Source organism: Culex quinquefasciatus, chromosome 1 (assembly GCF_015732765.1).
Source record: "Culex quinquefasciatus strain JHB chromosome 1, VPISU_Cqui_1.0_pri_paternal, whole genome shotgun sequence".
NCBI lineage: Eukaryota > Metazoa > Arthropoda > Insecta > Diptera > Culicidae > Culex > Culex quinquefasciatus.
Genome location: NC_051861.1, coordinates 60,304,784 through 60,322,277, shown reverse-complemented (window position 1 = coordinate 60,322,277; position 17,494 = coordinate 60,304,784). Strand labels below are relative to the sequence as shown.

General features: G+C 38.5%; 1 protein-coding gene across 1 annotated transcript in view; it reads right to left on the bottom strand.

Moving 5' to 3' along the window:
* Window positions 1-16,593, bottom strand: part of LOC6049575 (GPI inositol-deacylase) — a 234,199-nt gene extending 217,606 nt beyond the window's left edge. The window contains exon 1 of the mRNA XM_038257567.1: window positions 16,466-16,593. The gene's annotated coding sequence lies outside the window, so the exon portion shown is untranslated. The remainder of the gene's footprint in view (window positions 1-16,465) is intronic.
* Between the last annotated feature and the right edge of the window lie 901 nt (window positions 16,594-17,494).

The following is a 17,494-nucleotide window of genomic DNA, read 5'->3' as shown; positions in this document are numbered from 1 at the left end:
AACATCGTGCCGGATGCTCTGTCTCGGTCGATGGAGTCGCTAGGTGCGAACGATGGAGACGCGTGGTACAACAACCTGTATCAGGCGGTGACCGAGGATCCCGAGAAGTACATGGACTTCCGGATCGACGATGGCCGGCTGTACAAGCTCGTTTCTTCTCAATCGGATGTTCTAGACTACCGGTTTGAATGGAAAGAGTGCGTGCCGGAATCTAAGCGTCAAGAGGTGCTGAAACGCGAGCACGATGGAAAGCTTCACATCGGCTTTGAGAAGTGCATCGAGCAGCTGAAAAGGAGGTATTATTGGCCGAGAATGAGTGCCGACCTCAAGAAGCACATTGGGAGATGCGACTCGTGTAAGGAGAACAAACATTCCACGGTGTCGATGGCACCAGAGATGGGAAAGCAGCGAGTAGCAACAAAACCGTTTCAGATCGTGTGCATGGATTACATCCAATCTCTTCCCAGAAGCAAGCAGGGCAATGCCCACTTATTGGTCATTCTTGACATCTTCTCTAAGTACTGCCTTCTTGTTCCGGTGAAGAAGATATCTGCTAGTTCATTGTGCACGATTTTTGAGCAAAATTGGTTGCGAAAGTTGTCGGTACCACAGTACTTGATCACGGACAACGCCACGACATTTCTGTCCAAGGAGTTCCAGGAGTTGCTGCAGAAGTACGAGATTCAGCATTGGGCGAATGCTCGTCACCGTAGCCAAGCGAACCCGGCGGAAAGGCAGAACCGAACGATCAACGCGATGATCCGCACGTACGTTCGTGAGAACCAACGTTTGTGGGACACAAAGATCTCGGAGATAGAGCACGTGTTGAACAACACGGTGCACTCAACAACAAAATTCACCCCACATCGCATAGTGTTTGGGCACGAGATTGTCACTCGTGGTACTCAGCATCGGTTGGAGAAAGACGAGGATCTCACAGAAGAAGAGAGGATGGAGGCGATGAAGGGAGTGAGTAGAAAAATCTGGGAAATGGTGAGAGAGAATCTTAAAAAGGCTCACGAGAGCACAAAAAGGACATACGATCTGCGTCACAAGAGGTACTCACCTTCGTTTGACGTTGGCCAGCGGGTTTTCAAGCGGTCGTTCCGACTGTCGTCCGCAGGTAACGATTATAACGCCAAGCTGGGTCCTCAGTACGTGCCGTGTGTCGTTGTTGCCAAGAAGGGCACAAGCTCGTACGAAGTCGCCGACATGAATGGAAAGTCCCTGGGAGTGTTCTCAGCAGGTGACTTGAAGGCGTAGTTTGCCGCGCATGGAGCATGAATGCAGCCGATTCCCGTGGAAGGTCAGGAGGTGCTCCGACAGCTAGTCCGACAAAAAGTTCATCTGGTCCAGTTGTCCATTCCCTTCTGCATAATTCCGCCATGTTTCGGGAGTGCAGGTGCATTATGTAGTGCAACAGTGCGATGTAGATGCACTGTAGGCAGGTTTTCAAGAAGAAAGTCGACATTATTAGTAAAATCCTAGGTCAATCAAAGAGAATTGTATTTTGTTTCACATTTTAATTGATTTTAATTTGTTTTGTGTTGTTGCATTGATAGGAGTTGATGAATGAAATGCAGTTTGCACATAAATGCAGCAGTTGCATTGATTATCTTGGTATGCGGTACTGTAAAGAGCTCATCTAGTACTGCACTACTTAGTGATCGATGGCGTATGTCTGTATGTGTGCGAATGTTGTACGTAGATATCATAACCTCCAAAGTCACTGTCCAATAGTAATTTTCCAATAACTTATTTGCGCAAAATAAAAAAAAAATCAAAGTCAGTCGTCACGTCTTGTAGTACGTCGTCGTCGAAACAGTCTAGTCAATTTCAGTACACCGTACTTACGTTTGAACGCATATTTTCCTCATAATTTTTTCCATCACATTTAGCATATCAACAATGATCTTCCAACTAGGAAATCATAAAGTTTATTCGACCTCACTTGAGTTTCTACTACTAATCGATCACAAACGCGTAACCAGATCTGGTGTGATCTTAAGCTGATTAAATTTCCCTCAGTAAGGGTCGAATAAACTAAACATTTTCCTAATTGTAAAATCATTGCGACTTACCATATTATTCAAGCACATATTGATCACATGGAGCTTGACAATAGTTTGACATTAGCATGACAGTTGACAGACGGGAGCTGATTGCATACACAGATGAAGAAGTGATAACGTTATCAACACGATCGGGTCAACTCCGACAATTGAAATATTTCGCGCGCGCGTATGAAATGAACATGGTACCGTAAAATTGCGTCGTTTTGAACATGTTTTTTTTTTTAAATTTATTTATTTCCGGAAATTTAGGGTTTTTGTTTATTGCATGCTTAATTTATTCAAAAACATAAAAAAATACAAAAAAATAAATAAAATTTGCTTGCTTGAAAATTCCAAAAATAAAGATTATTCATAATTGAATTCTTTGAATTATCTCAGTTATCTGATTGGAATCGCTGGAGACCGGAGTCGGTAAGACATTGATGGTCAGTAGAGACTTATTACAGTCTTGAAACAGAGAGGAGCTTTCGAGCGATGATAACTTATGACCCCGATCCAATTCAGGACTGATGTAAATAGAAAAATGTTGCATGCTAGTTTTAATTTGTACATATTTTATTTGTTATTTATTTATTTATTTATTTATTTATTTATTCTGTGATGTAAATGGTAAAATTTGTAAATAGTAACGGTTTTAAATTGTTCCTCATCTTTGTTGGTTAGTAGGACTTTGTGATGTGTTGCTGGAGGCCGGAGTTGAAGAAACATTGAAGGCCAGTACATTGGTAAAACCGATTAAACAGCGTGGAGTTGAACACTTGTGTTACAACGATGAAACCTTATGACCCCAACACAACCCACACTGTGCGAAATGTCTCCTTTCAAGTATTCGTCTGCAGGACCTAGTAAAACGCATTTTTATTCGAGTAAATTCCTGTCAACTATTGCGCGCAAAACATAAGAAGTGTGAAAAGTGATTTTGTGAGAATGCAGTGGTTACGACGTAGGTTCAGCAGGACGCTACATCTTATTGAAGTGAATGTTAAAAAAAATATTAGCTTCACTAATATTTTTTTACCCGAGTGGGAGGAGAGTGTAACCAGTGGGTGTGTAGTGAGTGAATTCCAGTGACACAGGGGCAGGTTAGCGAGTGTGTTCGTTGAGAGTGAGACGATTCGGTTTGTGTCACCCACGGAGAGCGAGCGCGACCTCCCGTATGAGATCGCCAATGAGATGGAGTAACGCCGCTAGCCACCACCAGAGGGTCGAAGAACATCGCAAGGATGGTAGCGGTGGCGAAAAGGATGATGATGATGATGATGGGGCGAAATATGGGACTTCGCCGGATCAGAGGTTCGCGGTTCCATGTCCTGCCGTAGATCGGCCATTTGCCCGGTGTATTGGAAAGAGTACGTATCGTACAAATCGCGAGTGAAGCCGTCCGAGCTACGATTAAAGCTCCGCGGCGTAATAAAGTGAAGTGCCGCGACTCGCCAAGGAGAAGGACTTCACGGAGGACACGGAAAGACCGTGCAAGACACCCCAGGACATCCAGGTAAACCCGCGAACCCGTCAACAACCCTGATCCGTGCCCCGAAACCAACGCCCAGTGTAACCGCCATCTTGTTCCCCCATCTCATCACAGGACCCCGTAGTTTTAGCTACAAAAGCCGGAATCCGCGACTCGGATCTTCCGGAACAACCCGTGGCTCGCCAGTGGTATCCCCAACCCGTCCACCGTGCACAATCGGTGTCGACCAGCGACCAGCCACTCAAAGCTGAGTCGTGTGAGTCCTCCATCCGGGAACCACGAGCCACACCCGAAGACCTGCCCTACATCAACCAACCCTGCGCCGGAAACCGGGCAAGACCAGCGGTACCTTGGGGGACTGCTGAAGCTCGAGTCCGTCAACAAACTCGAGGACGCGCAGAGGGCAGGTAAACGAGGGTCCAGCGAAGGCTGCAGCAGCATCAACCCGTGCGTCGGAACGCCGACGGCCACGACAAGCCACCCCAGGCCAGCGAGCAGCGCGAGCAGGCCGAGGTCGGAGACAGCGATCGCGTCAGCAGATCCAGCAGCAGCGGCAGCAGTAGCTGAGGGGCCCCGAGCAGCAGGTCCGCCCCTTGTCCGTGTTAAAGTGTTAAGGTAGGAGATAGACATTAAGGAAGTGGGTTAGGACGGAAGGAAAGGTCAGGTTTAGGAGGAAGCCGTGGCCAATAAAGTGACGACTTGACGAGAAAACCGAGGAGTTTATCTCAAAGCGAACATCAGTGTTTTCCTGCCTCGTGAGCATAATTTATGCCGACCCTGAGGTTCAAAAAGGGAGTTATTTGGACCGGGACTGGGCCATTCGGCAGAATGACGGTCGGCGGAATGACGTTCGGCAGACAACCAGAAGGCAGAAAAGGTCATTCGGCAGACAAACATTCGGCAGAAAGTACATTCGGCGGAAAAGTACGAATGGCAGAAAAATGTTCGGCAGAAAAGGTCAAATGGCAGACAGGGTCATTTGGCGGAACGTCGATTGGCAGAAAAGCACATAAGGCAGAAAGGTTCATATGGCAGAAAAGTACAGAAGGCAGACAAACAAATGGCAGAAAAGATCATTAAGCAGAATATATCATAAGGCAGAATATTATTTGGCAGACAAAGTCATTTTTGTCTAACTTCCTACCAGCAACTTTATCAAGACAGAACCCAGTGAGACAACCTGGACTGAGCTTACGACTTAACCTTTAGGTCCGACGGGGCCAACATTCAATTTCCCGTCCGACGGCAGGCGTGACCAGACAAATCTTTAAAGGGCATAAAATTTCCGATCTTTTGCTGCCCATACATCAATGTTTTCTATAAACCCACGTTTTTAAATACCTGGGCTTTTTGCCCAGTTTGATCCACTAGAAAAAAAATTACGAAAGTCCATACATTTTTGGCAGATTGCTCAAACGAAACCATAACAACGTTTTTGCTTAAGTATTTAAAAACGTGGGTTTTATAGAAAACCTTGATGTATGGGTATCAAAAGATCGGAAATTGTATGCCCTTTCCAATGCCACAGAGATTGACTTGTGAATCGTGGACCGGTTCGGATGCCGGCGGATTTTCCGACGACGAAATTTCGGGTTTAAACGAAATTCCAACGAAAAATCTATTCTATCGATACAAAGACTCCCAAAACGGTGTTATACCCACAATTAGCAATTCTATGGTAATATATTGACGTTCAGTTAAATTAAATGTTTGCAAAACTAAGTTTAGATAAGTTTTATATAGAATTTCCAGAGTTATTTAATCTTTCATACTAAGTAAGTAGTAAACTTGATATTCAAACCAAATTATTTTGTTAATCAGTCAAGGATGCCTATTTGGAGTTGGGAGACTGGAATTATGGTGATTTATCAACAAATAACTTTATTTATGTTAATTTTTCGAAAAGTGTAGGGAGAGTGGGAGACTTGATCCCCTTTTTTTGTATCGCACATAACTCTGCCAATTTCTCACAAAACTATGAACTTTTTGCAAGAATTGAAAGCTTAAACATACAACTATGTTTGGCTAATAAGGGTATTTCATCAGATAAACTCTTCGAATCATGCCAAGCGTTTTAAAATAGTAGTTTATGCAACAAGTTGCAAAAAGAGGATTTTTTCAGCACGAGTCGTACATTTATCCAACGAGGTTCACCGAGTTGGATAAATACGAAGAGTGCTGAAAAAATCAAGTTTTGCAACTTGTTGCATACAACATTTTTTGCAATTCCAAAAATCACACACTGAGTGAAATTTTATGTCAAATTTTCATGTATTTTGTCAATAAATCGTTTAAATCAAAAAAAAATTTGAAAAGTGTTACTTTTCGAAACAAGTGCTGAAAAGTTCAACTTTTCAGCACCCATTTGAGTGCTGAAAAGTAGAACTTTTCAGCATTTATTTCGAAAAGTGTTGCTATTCGATTCTGTTATTTTCGGTAAAGAAAAGTAGGCTATTTCGTCGTTCAAGAATGACAGGAAAAGTAAGTAGTTTCACGACAAAAATATATTGCAAAAATGTTGGGAGTAATTTGATTATTCAACATTTTGAAGAAATCTTAAGCAAAATGTTTCTTATTCATCCAATCTTTTAATTTTCTATAAGTTACAGCAATTTCACATAAAACCTGTACGTTTGTTTTCAAAATATAACAAGTTTAGCATGCAAAATATTTAAAAACTTAAAATTTTCTTTTTAAGACCAAAATTGAGCATGTTTACAAAAGCTGGTAATTTTTGTTTACAAAACTTTTGAAAAATGGTTCAAACTGCAGTAAGTTATGTTCAACTATACTGAAGGAAACTATGTACGAAAACCCAGCTCAATTAATTACTCTTGAGGCTGATTCCAGTGACTGTAAAAATGCAGGGATCAAGTCTCCCTAAACGTACTTTTTCAAACAATTGTTTGTAAAAATAGTATGACGATAAATTTAACGTCAAATGCGGAAGGGTTTTGGAGTTGATATGTTTATCAAGCAATTCATGTATAAAAAATATTTTTTTAAATAATTTTTGAGTGTTTTCTATACTTATCAAAACAAAGAAAAAAGATCTCTTGGAAGTTTTTTGCAGCACTTTTTAGAAAAATGTGTGTAACTCAATCTAAACATTTTTTTAATTTTTTTTCTTTGTTTTCTACAATGAGTTTTAGTTGATGTCACACAACTTTCTAGAACAAAGCCAATTGTTTTACCCACATGCTGACGAGATACAGGCTTGGGATCAAGTGTCCCCGGGGATCAAGTCTACCCACTCTCCCCTACAAACTTTTGTTGCACCTTTTTTTATTTCTTTTTATGGAAATCATCTTTTCATGAGCTTTTTATAGCAAAATGTTCGGCATGAGTTTCTGAATAAAACGTAGTACTAGGTTTTGACAAACTTTTAATTGTTTATATGTTTCATCACAAAATGTGTATAGTGCCCAAGGGGTGTAAATATTTTTTTACATACAGTACTTTCTTTTAATGTGTACCAACATTGACCAAAATATGACATCGGTATTACGTCTACAGCCCGAGTTATTCATCTGTCTCATTATAGACGCACTTGGCAGGAACAATGAGACACTCTACGAAAATCAATTATTTTCTAATAAAATGTCATGTTTTAGTATTGTTCCGTTGCAGGTAACTTGCCTTAATTATTTTAAAACAATTTTACCAACTTGAAACTTAAATTAACAAAAGTTATACCAAAAAGTATTAGAATTTTGTAAAATCTATATATTTATACCAAAAAACTTCATATTTTTTGTTAAATGGAGTTAAAACTCAATAAATTTGCCAAAAATCACTTTCAATTCATATTTTGAAAAGTTACATATAGTGCGTCCATCCCGGGAATTCCCGGGACAAAACTCCCGGGATTTTTCCAAAACCGGGAATTTCCGAATCCCGGGATTTTTATATTTTATCCCGGGAATCCCCGAAATCGGTAAAAATATCAAATTTTGGTCTGGAAATTCAGATTTTGTTGTGGAATAGATGAACAACGATTAAAAAATAAAAATAAAATATTAAGCATAATTTTACTTATAGAGAATAATTGTCAGATCCGTAAATTGCCGTAAATTGCTAAGCGCTTGAAATATTTTCGCTTCACTTTTATATTCATGAATTTAAATTGAAAAAAAGTAATTTTAAATATTTTTTTATGAAACATCTTTGGCAACAAAGACGAGTGTATCGAATCAGAACAGCTGTTTTAATTTATTTTTTGCATAATGTTTTGATTTTTCTGATTGATTTCGGTTAAAACAGAAACAGAACAAAACAATTAGTACACCGATCTCCAAATTAATTGCTCTGAAATCTCGTGTACTTATTCAGTTTGTACTTCAGATTTTCTCCAGTTGGCGGTAGGGACATTAAGATAATTTGTAAAATATTGTTTGTTATGATTTTATCTGCTGTTTTTTTATTTGTTGTTTTAGACATTTTAAAAAAATGTTGAAGCTTATTTAATTTCAATCACACTGGATTAAAAATTTTGATACATTTAAAAACCAAAGCACAAGAAAGAGCAAAAACTAATCTTTCAAGCTATTTAAAACGGCTATTCTTGTTCAGATTGAAGAGTAGATTTTCACCAATGAACAGTATTGAGCTAAATCCATGATTTTTATCGCCCTAGTTACATAGATTTTGAAAAGAAGAAAAATCAAAGTGTCTCATTGTTACCCATGGGCTGAAAGGAGTGAGAAACAATAAGGTAGCCCTGGATTCTCGGTATATTCTTAATTTTGGCCAAACCAAATGAAAGGACATTGTAGCCCAACTCATTCCCTATGAAACGTCAAAAAAAAATCTGGAGAAATGTTAGTTTTCGTGTTTACGGCTGCCTATGAGCGAAAAACTAATTTTTGTCCATAATTTACTTTACACCCCAGAATCAAACATTAATGAATAACTTTTCAAGGGAGCTTCCATAACCAAAGCCACTATTATGGCAGACGTGTATCGTGTAGACACACCTTTCCCCAAAATATGAGCCTGTTTGGTTGAAACTACTACTTGTGAGAGCCATTTTATCATTGTTCCCCGTGTCTCATTGATGACTACTCTACCCTAACCTACATTGTCGTGTTTGCCATTATCATTAGAATTGTGAAATTTTGTGCAGTACAAGTGAAAATTATTCCCAGTCAATCAATCGGAATTCTGAAACGGAATTCAATTCGAATCGATTACGTATTCCGTGTCAAACGCAACAACCGATACGTACACGGAATAGGAGCGCTAGTTTATTGTAAACATATGGTACGTTCGTTTAAAGAGCCGGTGCGGCACTGAGTGACGCACTCGTCGGTGCCAGTTTTGGTTCAATCGAACGTCATTTGTCAGTGTGCGTGAAACTCGCATGAAACTGAAAAATATATTGAAAAGCACTAGAGTTTCAGTTCCAAGATGGCGGTGAAACTCTTGCGGCACTAGCGCGAGTTTCTTCAAACAAACACTTTGACAGCTCTGAGTGCGGCACTCAGTGCGAAACTAGCCCTCAAACGAACGTACCATTATAGAAACAGACCCCAAAATTCGTTTTAAATACTGAGATATTCCACAAAAACCAAAAAAACTTCGTGCATTTTTGTCATTTTCCATATGAAAGAAGTTTCAAACTTGTCGTGCTATCTTGACACAGCCTGAAATTTGATGTAAGTGCGACAATCGGGTACTAAAGCCCTATGTAAATTTTTATGAACAACTGTAAAAAACACGATAAAAAACCATTTGTGATCACTTTTTTCATTTTAATGCAAAAAATATTGACAAGACAACATTTTTCGATGGCTCAAGTATGGTCCCCTTGGAACGGGCTGTCAAGTAGGACCTTTCCTGTCAAGAAGGACCGTGAAGTTAATGTTTTAACTGGTGGATCAATTCTCAAATTTAGTTCTCGGCTTATCAGTCCCAGTAGCAAGTAAAACGAAAATTTTGTTTTTTTTATATATAATATCATTTTCAAGGGTTTTTTTAAATTGAATTAAAAATCCATTTTAAATCCTTTGCGGTCGTTGTACTCAGAAAAATAAGCTTTATCGTTATGACCAATAATATCACAAATTTAAACTTCATTTTAGGACCCAATTGGCCAAAGGGATTTCAGGTCAGAAAGCGTTTGACACAGATACGAGCTCGACTACCGTAAACCTTTTCAATTATATTTCGGGACTCCGGCAACCAAATTCAGCCAAACTTCGGGGCAATGCACAGAATGGTCAACTAAACATACTGTAATTGTTATTGTTTACATTGCGTGCTCTCGTTTTTGTTTATTCAAGATCAAACTTTAAAACTCGTTTTTCTCGGAACGTCAAATACGACGTACGACAAAACAGCACGACAGCGATAAATAATTGTAAAGAGAGGTTTGGATTATCTTAACGTGAAGACTTCCATCATTGTCATGATTTTTCGTTCAAAGATATAAATTTTGCGTCGCTTTCATTATTTTGACAAAATTCTTCCAACAAGTTGTTTAGAATAGTGCCCTACACATGCTGATTCTTTTTGGTAACGATTATCCCATTCCTTGAAAATTTATGGAAATCGTCATTAATCAATGACTGCCAAGTAGGACGTCAATGACTGTGCCACAAAATTTTATAAATTTTGAAGCACATTTGATTTAGATCAAAAATTCTTTCAGTGGCTTCAAGAAGGTAATAACCGGCACATGCTGATTCCTTTTGGTGCTGAAATTCGTTAAATTGAATTTAATACAGAATCTATATATATAAAAAAATTCGACGGTTTTGTTCGAACGCGAATCAGTTCAATACGGAGTGTCGGATCGAGGTGCTTTTTGTTGCGTTAGGTTGGTGTAAGCCCAAGGAAGGTTTATATGCTAAAAAATTTCCACTTTGGCCACTCTTGGAGCGATTCCGGAGCATCTGCAGATTGTATGGAAAAATGTACGTAAACTCAAATTTTGATCACAGGAGGCTGAATTAGCAAAAAGCAAAAACGTCAAAAACGAAAAAAGCAGAACGAAGTTTGTCGGGTAAGGCTTGTATTCTATAATGATGATGATCAATTTTCTTCGAAAATGATCAACGGCTTCACCTCAAGCTAAGAACCAGATTATCCGTTCGACGCAGTGATGGACGCAGAACTTTGCGGCTGTCATCATAGCCTGCCTATCATCGACCATTGAACATAGTATGCTCTGTAGATTGTTCAACTGACAGATCACAGAAAAATCGAACTGGCGCAAAGTGCTGCGTCCACCACTGCGTCAAACGAATAATCTTGTTCTCACCTTTACCGTTTCAAACCTGTGGACACCTAGTTTCGAGTAGAAATCACGCAATAGAGAAACGCCAAGATAATGCTGAAGCTCGAACAAGTTATTTGTTTTGTATGATTGACCTGAAAACCGAAATTACAGCACACCACAATGGTCCTGAATAACAAAACCGTGCGTCGTCGCTAGAAAACCGCTTAACAATGTCGAAAAATATTGATATTTTGAATTTTGACGTCGTACGGTTGCACGGACGACAAACGATGGACGGACTCAGCAAGGTGTACAAAAGTACCGCGAAAATGTGATCTTTTTGTACTTTGATTTTGAGTCTAAACAAATAGATTTTTTAATTCATTATTGTTTTGTGTATTGTTTTCGAACGTTTCCAACTAAGAAGAGATCCTGCCAAACAAAGCTTTCTGCTGAATGGTTTTCTGCTGAACGACTTATTCGGCCCAATGAGTTATTCTGCCATTTGTACTATTCCGCTCAACGACATTCTGCCAAACGACTTATTCGGCCTAACGAGTTATTCTGCCATTTGTACCATTCCGCCTAATGACATTCTGCCAATTGATTTTCTGCCGAACAAGCTTTTCTGCCAAACGTATTTTCTGCCGAATGACCTTTTCTGCCGAATGACCCATTCCGCCGATTGTTTTTCTGCCGTTCGGCTTTCCGCCGAATGTCATTCTGCCGAATAATTTTCTGCCGAATGGCCCAGTCCCCTTCCACATACTAGACTTTGATATGATTTCATGGTATTTTACCATCTATTACTGGGCAACCAAGGGCACATTTTGGTCGCTGTTATTTGCTCAAGTAATACCAAAAATTGGTATTCCCGTGTTATTTACCCCTGCTCGGGTTGTTTTGTGAATTGTTTTCGAACGTTTCCAACTAAGAAGAGATCCTGCCAAACAAAGCTTTCTGCCGAATGGTTTTCTGCTGAACGACTTATTCGGCCCAATGAGTTATTCTGCCATTTGTACTATTCCGCTCAACGACATCCTGCCAAACGACTTATTCGGCCTAACGAGTTATTCTGCCATTTGTACCATTCCGCCTAATGACATTCTGCCAATTGATTTTCTGCCGAACAAGCTTTTCTGCCAAACGTATTTTCTGCCGAATGACCTTTTCTGCCGAATGACCCATCATTCCGCCGATTGTTTTTCTGCCGTTCGGCTTTCCGCCGAATGTCATTCTGCCGAATAATTTTCTGCCGAATGGCCCAGTCCCTTCCCGACCAAATATTGACGGACAGAGGTACAGAATTCATGTCCTCTGTTTTCGCAAACATTTGTGATATGCTGAAAATTGAGAAACTCAATTCAACAGCATATCACCATGAAACAATTGGAGCGTTAGAAAATTCGCATAAAGTGCTTGGGAATTTTCTACGAATCCAAACAAATAATTCTTATGGATATTGGTCTGCTTGGGTGCCGTATTATAAATTCGCTTATAATACAACTGTGCACAGCGCAACCAGTAAAACTCCATACGAGTTAGTATACGGAAAATTGTGCAATCTTCCAACTGAGTTACAAGGAGAAACAGAAATAAGTCCTGTGTATAACATAGATGACTATTCTGCTATTCTAAAATTTAAAATTCAAACATCGCAAAAACAAGCACGCGATTGTTTACTAAAAGCCAAACAAAACCGAACAAAAAAAGACACAAACAAAACTGATCGTTATGCTATTAACGATCTAGTTCTTGTAAGAAATGAAACAGGTTCAAAATTAGAACAAAAATTTGACGGACCATACAAAGTCTTGGAAGATTTAGGTGTAAACCTAAAGATTCAAATTAATAATAAAATAGATATTATTCACAAAAATAGAGTTAGAAAATTCATTTAAAAAAAAGAGGGAAAGAAGACAACGAAAAAAAAAATAATAATAATAATAAACAAAATAGAAAAATACAAAATTTAATATTTCTATTGTAACAAAACATAAACACACACACACATGAATAATATTGTAACAAGACACATATATTGTACACACACACACATATAAATAATATTGTAACAAGACACATATATTGTAACTCTATTATAGTTACACACTAAATCATAAAACATTAAAAATAATCACTGTAGGATAATTTTTAATTTTTCCAAGAAGAGGCGTGTAGTGGGTCGACACATGCAACGTATCATTTAACGCTGACTCAAATTACAACACTTGAGTCAGTAACAAATTATTTATGTTCTACTTCTTGGGCGACGTTGCTTTCCGTGTTGTGTTTAACACTGACCCTCTTTGATGGGTACCAGATGTTGACAAACATGCACCAAGCACTTTGTTATATTCAAGCGACCACCGAAAGAGTACTCGATGGTAAATAGCCAAAAAGTAGATGTGGCTTATTAGCCATCTTGTTCTAGGAATTCACCACAGCCAACAAGGCTTAAGTTTAAGTTAGCAATAAGTTTGAAGTTAAAATAAAGATCATTCCTAGTTCCACCGTCAACCGTGTTAGATGCCTCATTTGTATCACCTTACCCTCCTTACATAACACTGCGACACGATCAACTTTGAGATGATTTCACCGAAAAGCGACCACAGGACCGGAACTCCACTTCTCCCGGTTCCGCAACGTACTCCAGCGACCGGATTTATGCAAAACACAAGACAAAACGCGTGAATTAGTATTTTTTTGATTATTTTTTACGGAAGGTAAACAATGCCGACCTTGCAGTTGCTGCCGTTTTGTCAGGATGCTGCCAACTTGCAAAAGCCGGGCCGCTGTGTCCTGCTTACTTCTGTCCGGGTGCTGCCGTTTTTTTAAATCGACGATCTAGTCCGGTGACGGAGTAAAAATGGACAAAACAAACTGCTCGACTGATTTCACATCGAGAACTGTCATTTGCTCTTGACAGTTCTCGCTGTAAAAAAAAATCGAGCAGCGAGATGCGAAAACGCAAGAAAAGGTAAACGAAAAAGCGAGTTAACGCGGCTATCGCAAGTTAAAGCATGAAAAAGCGGAAAGGTAAAAGTGAACGCTGAAAAGGTAAGTAAAGGAATCTTTATCGCTCTTTGGGACCAGCCCGTGGCTTGATGGCTACGGCTCCCGCCTCATAAGCGGAAGGTTCAGGGTTCGATTCCCGACCGGTCTCCTTGAAATTTTTCGACTGTAAATGAACTTTGAATATGAACAAAAAATGCACAGAATCAGGTGGGATTCGAACTCACACCTTTGAATTGGAAGTCGGATGCTCTAGCCATTCGGCCACCAAGGAATCAATACTCCTTGAGTGAATTAATCCGTAGTGGTGAAATAATGTCACAAGGTCATTTACTATATAATACAACAATCGATCACTTTCCGCCCGGGTAAGTTCTTCCCGGATGCTTTCTTCGGACTGGCTGCGCTTGTGTTTGATTAGATTAGATTAGATTAGATTAGATTAGATTTTTTTTTTAAAGTACAATTTTATTTCACTTTTGTTTTATGTTACATATGTAGGTACATCTAAATCTTTAAATACACAACGCTGTTAGAAAAAAAATGCATATTTTCCAAACCTCCTAACAAAAAAACTGTCGCTGATCCCACCTTTTATTCCTGAGAATGCTTTTAAATACAAATAACGATGGATTCTTGTAATGCCTCATATTATAAACTATAGCTTCTGACACAATCCAATAAACGGCCTGAAAAATTCTATTTTTTGTTCCTATGTATGCAGAAAGGATTTCCATTAGATCCGGAAGATTTGCCTTCATATTGACATTCACTTTTTCACCTACCCATTCCCAAATTTCCTTTGAATTTGTATAATTTGTTATTCTATGTAAGTTTGTATCAAGTTCATGGCAAATCTCGCATTCGGCGTTATTTAATCCCCTCACATTATAGCTGCATAATTTTTCTTTGTTTGGATATATATCGTTTAAAATTTCATAGATTATAGATTTCGCATCAGAGTCCATATAATTTTCACTAAAATTCTCCCACGTGCTCACCCAGTCAGGACTTGACGCCTTGCTCTGAATTTTCGGTTCACAGCTTTGTTTAGACAATAACGAGCTATAAATTAGTGCCGATGTGTTCAAAAAATCGTAGGCTTCGTATTCAATAGCAATGTTCACCCAATCATATTTATTCCGAGTTAAATTCTTTGTAGAAATATTGTCTATAAGATAGTGTTTTCTATTAACAACGTCATATTTGTATAAGATATTTCTAATGAATAATGCTTTGAATTTTACCTCTGCCTCAACTAACGCTAATCCACCTCTCTCGAAGGGTAAATATAATTGTCCTGCTTCAACTTTAAAAATTTGAGAACCCCAGAAATATCTTAACACCATTTTCTTCAATTCATCAATATGGCGTTTGTCTGGCGGTAAAATTTGACCAAGATACCAGCACTTCGAAAGAATAAACGTATTTAGAATCCAAGATTTTTGAACAAAATTTAAATTTCTAATGCAGATTGAATTCAATTTCCCTCTGCATGCTGATATAATGTTGCTGTAATTTTTATCAATCATATCTTTCTTTAAACTTTTCTAAAATGCTTAGGACCAAAATATTGTAACAAAACACCGCGACAGAAGAAATAGCAACAGATTAACACGACTCAACAATAGGGAAGATTTCAGGAGAAACAATACACAGTAAATAACAATTAGTTTTTGAATTCAAACTAAAAATATAACAGGTTTTGCTTTAATGAAAGTTAATAGGCACACTATAAATGGTTAGGCGCTTATACTTGCATCAAACCCTACGTAATGTACCACCCCCGGCCGAGTTAAAATGCGTAACCGGAAAAGAAGGTGTGCATGCCTGGCACGAACACTCAAAGCGTGTTCTAGCGTGTTGCTCGTACTGACTCAGAGCAAGGGTGAGATGTAGGTGTAAGGGCAGTGCGTGTTCATCGGGAACCTAGTGCATAAGATCGGTCAAGGCCCGTTCTTACACTGAAAATTGCGAATTGCGAATTTTTATCAATCATATCTTTCCAATTATTTACAATTAACATCCCAAGTACAGTCGTCCCACATATTCGGAACGGTTTCCAGATCGGCCAATGTTCAAAAAATCATAGCAAATCGATAATTGAACTTAATGATTCGCTTTTACCTTCATTTGAAAGCTTTTCTTGCGATCTTTCGAATGCTGTATCGAACATCTGCAAATTTTAACCTTATATGAAGTTTTTGAAGAATTACTTTGACCCTTGAAATCCACAAATTCGGAACACTTTTTTCTTACGAATGTAAACAAACTTTGGATCTCTCCAGGAGTACATATTTATTACCAAATAATGACTTCACACACTGAAACCAATAAAACTCAAGCTTAGTGATGTTTTATACATGGTTTGATAACTTTTTTTGTGTGAAAATATCAGTTAAATTCAGGTGTTCCACAATTGTGGGAGGCACAATAACATCCCACAATTATGAAACAGGCCATTTAGAGGCAGTGTTTTGCTGCTCTGGACAAAATAGTCTTCAAATGAAGTTTTTTGTTCAAAAAGTCCTACTTTTACTAGTGAAATAGCAAGATAATGTCCAAATGAAGGTTCTAAAAATAGTAAGGTCGACAGAAAAGCTAATTTTGGCATGCTATTGACAAATTATCATAAAAGTGTTCCGAATTTGTGGGTGTTCCGAATATGTGGGATGACTGTACCTTTATTTGTGTTTCCTCTCTAAGAATCTGTGGTCCTAATTTACAGTTGTTAATCCGTACGTAAGAAGATTTTTTAATATTCAATAGAATTCCAGAACATTTCCCATACTCTTCAATAATTTTCAGCACGTTATCAAACTCATAATCTGTTTTAACAACCATTGTTACGTCGTCCGCATACGCTACCACTTTAATAAAACTATGATCTAGTAATATGCCTGTAACAGAAGAATAGAGCTCTCTTATCAATGGTTCCAGGTAAATTACGAAAAGTAGCATCGAGAGTGGGCAGCCTTGTCGAATGGATCTGCCAATTTTAAAGCAATTTGTCAAATGCCCGTTAAATAGAACACTGGCGGTAGCATTTCGGTATAAATTTCTTAGACATGCGATAAACTGGTCCGGAAAGTTAAATTTTTCTAATATGCTCCACAATAAATCATGACTAACATTGTCGAATGCGCGTTTCATATCGAAACTAACCATTGCAGTTTTAAATCTTTTTGAACCGGAAGCTTTGACAATAATTTTTCTCAGCATGTCAAGACTGTCCACGCATGATTTGCTATTAACGCATGCAGTTTGTCCTACCTCAAGGATATTTCCCAAAACATTCTGAATACGATTTGCAAGTATTTTTGTAAAAATCTTGTAATCACAATTTAACAGGCTTATGGGACGAAAACCAGAAATGTTTTCCGCACATCCAGATTTTGGTATCAATGTTATTACTCCTTCGCAAAAAGAAGAAGGAATTACAACATTACCACGCAGCAAGTCGTTAAATAACTTAATCATATCATTTTTTATTAAATCAAAATGCTTAACGTAAAATTCATAGCAAATACCGTCAGGGCCCGGGGTTTTCTTCTTTGTACAACTCCATACTACCTTCTTTAATTCTTCTTCGGTAATAGGTCCAATTATCGAGTTCGAGTCGTCCTGATTTAGTCTTTTTTTAATATAATTCAATGATCTGCAACTGGGTTCTAAAAAGTCGTGCTTTTTGAAATTTTCAGAAAAATGGTT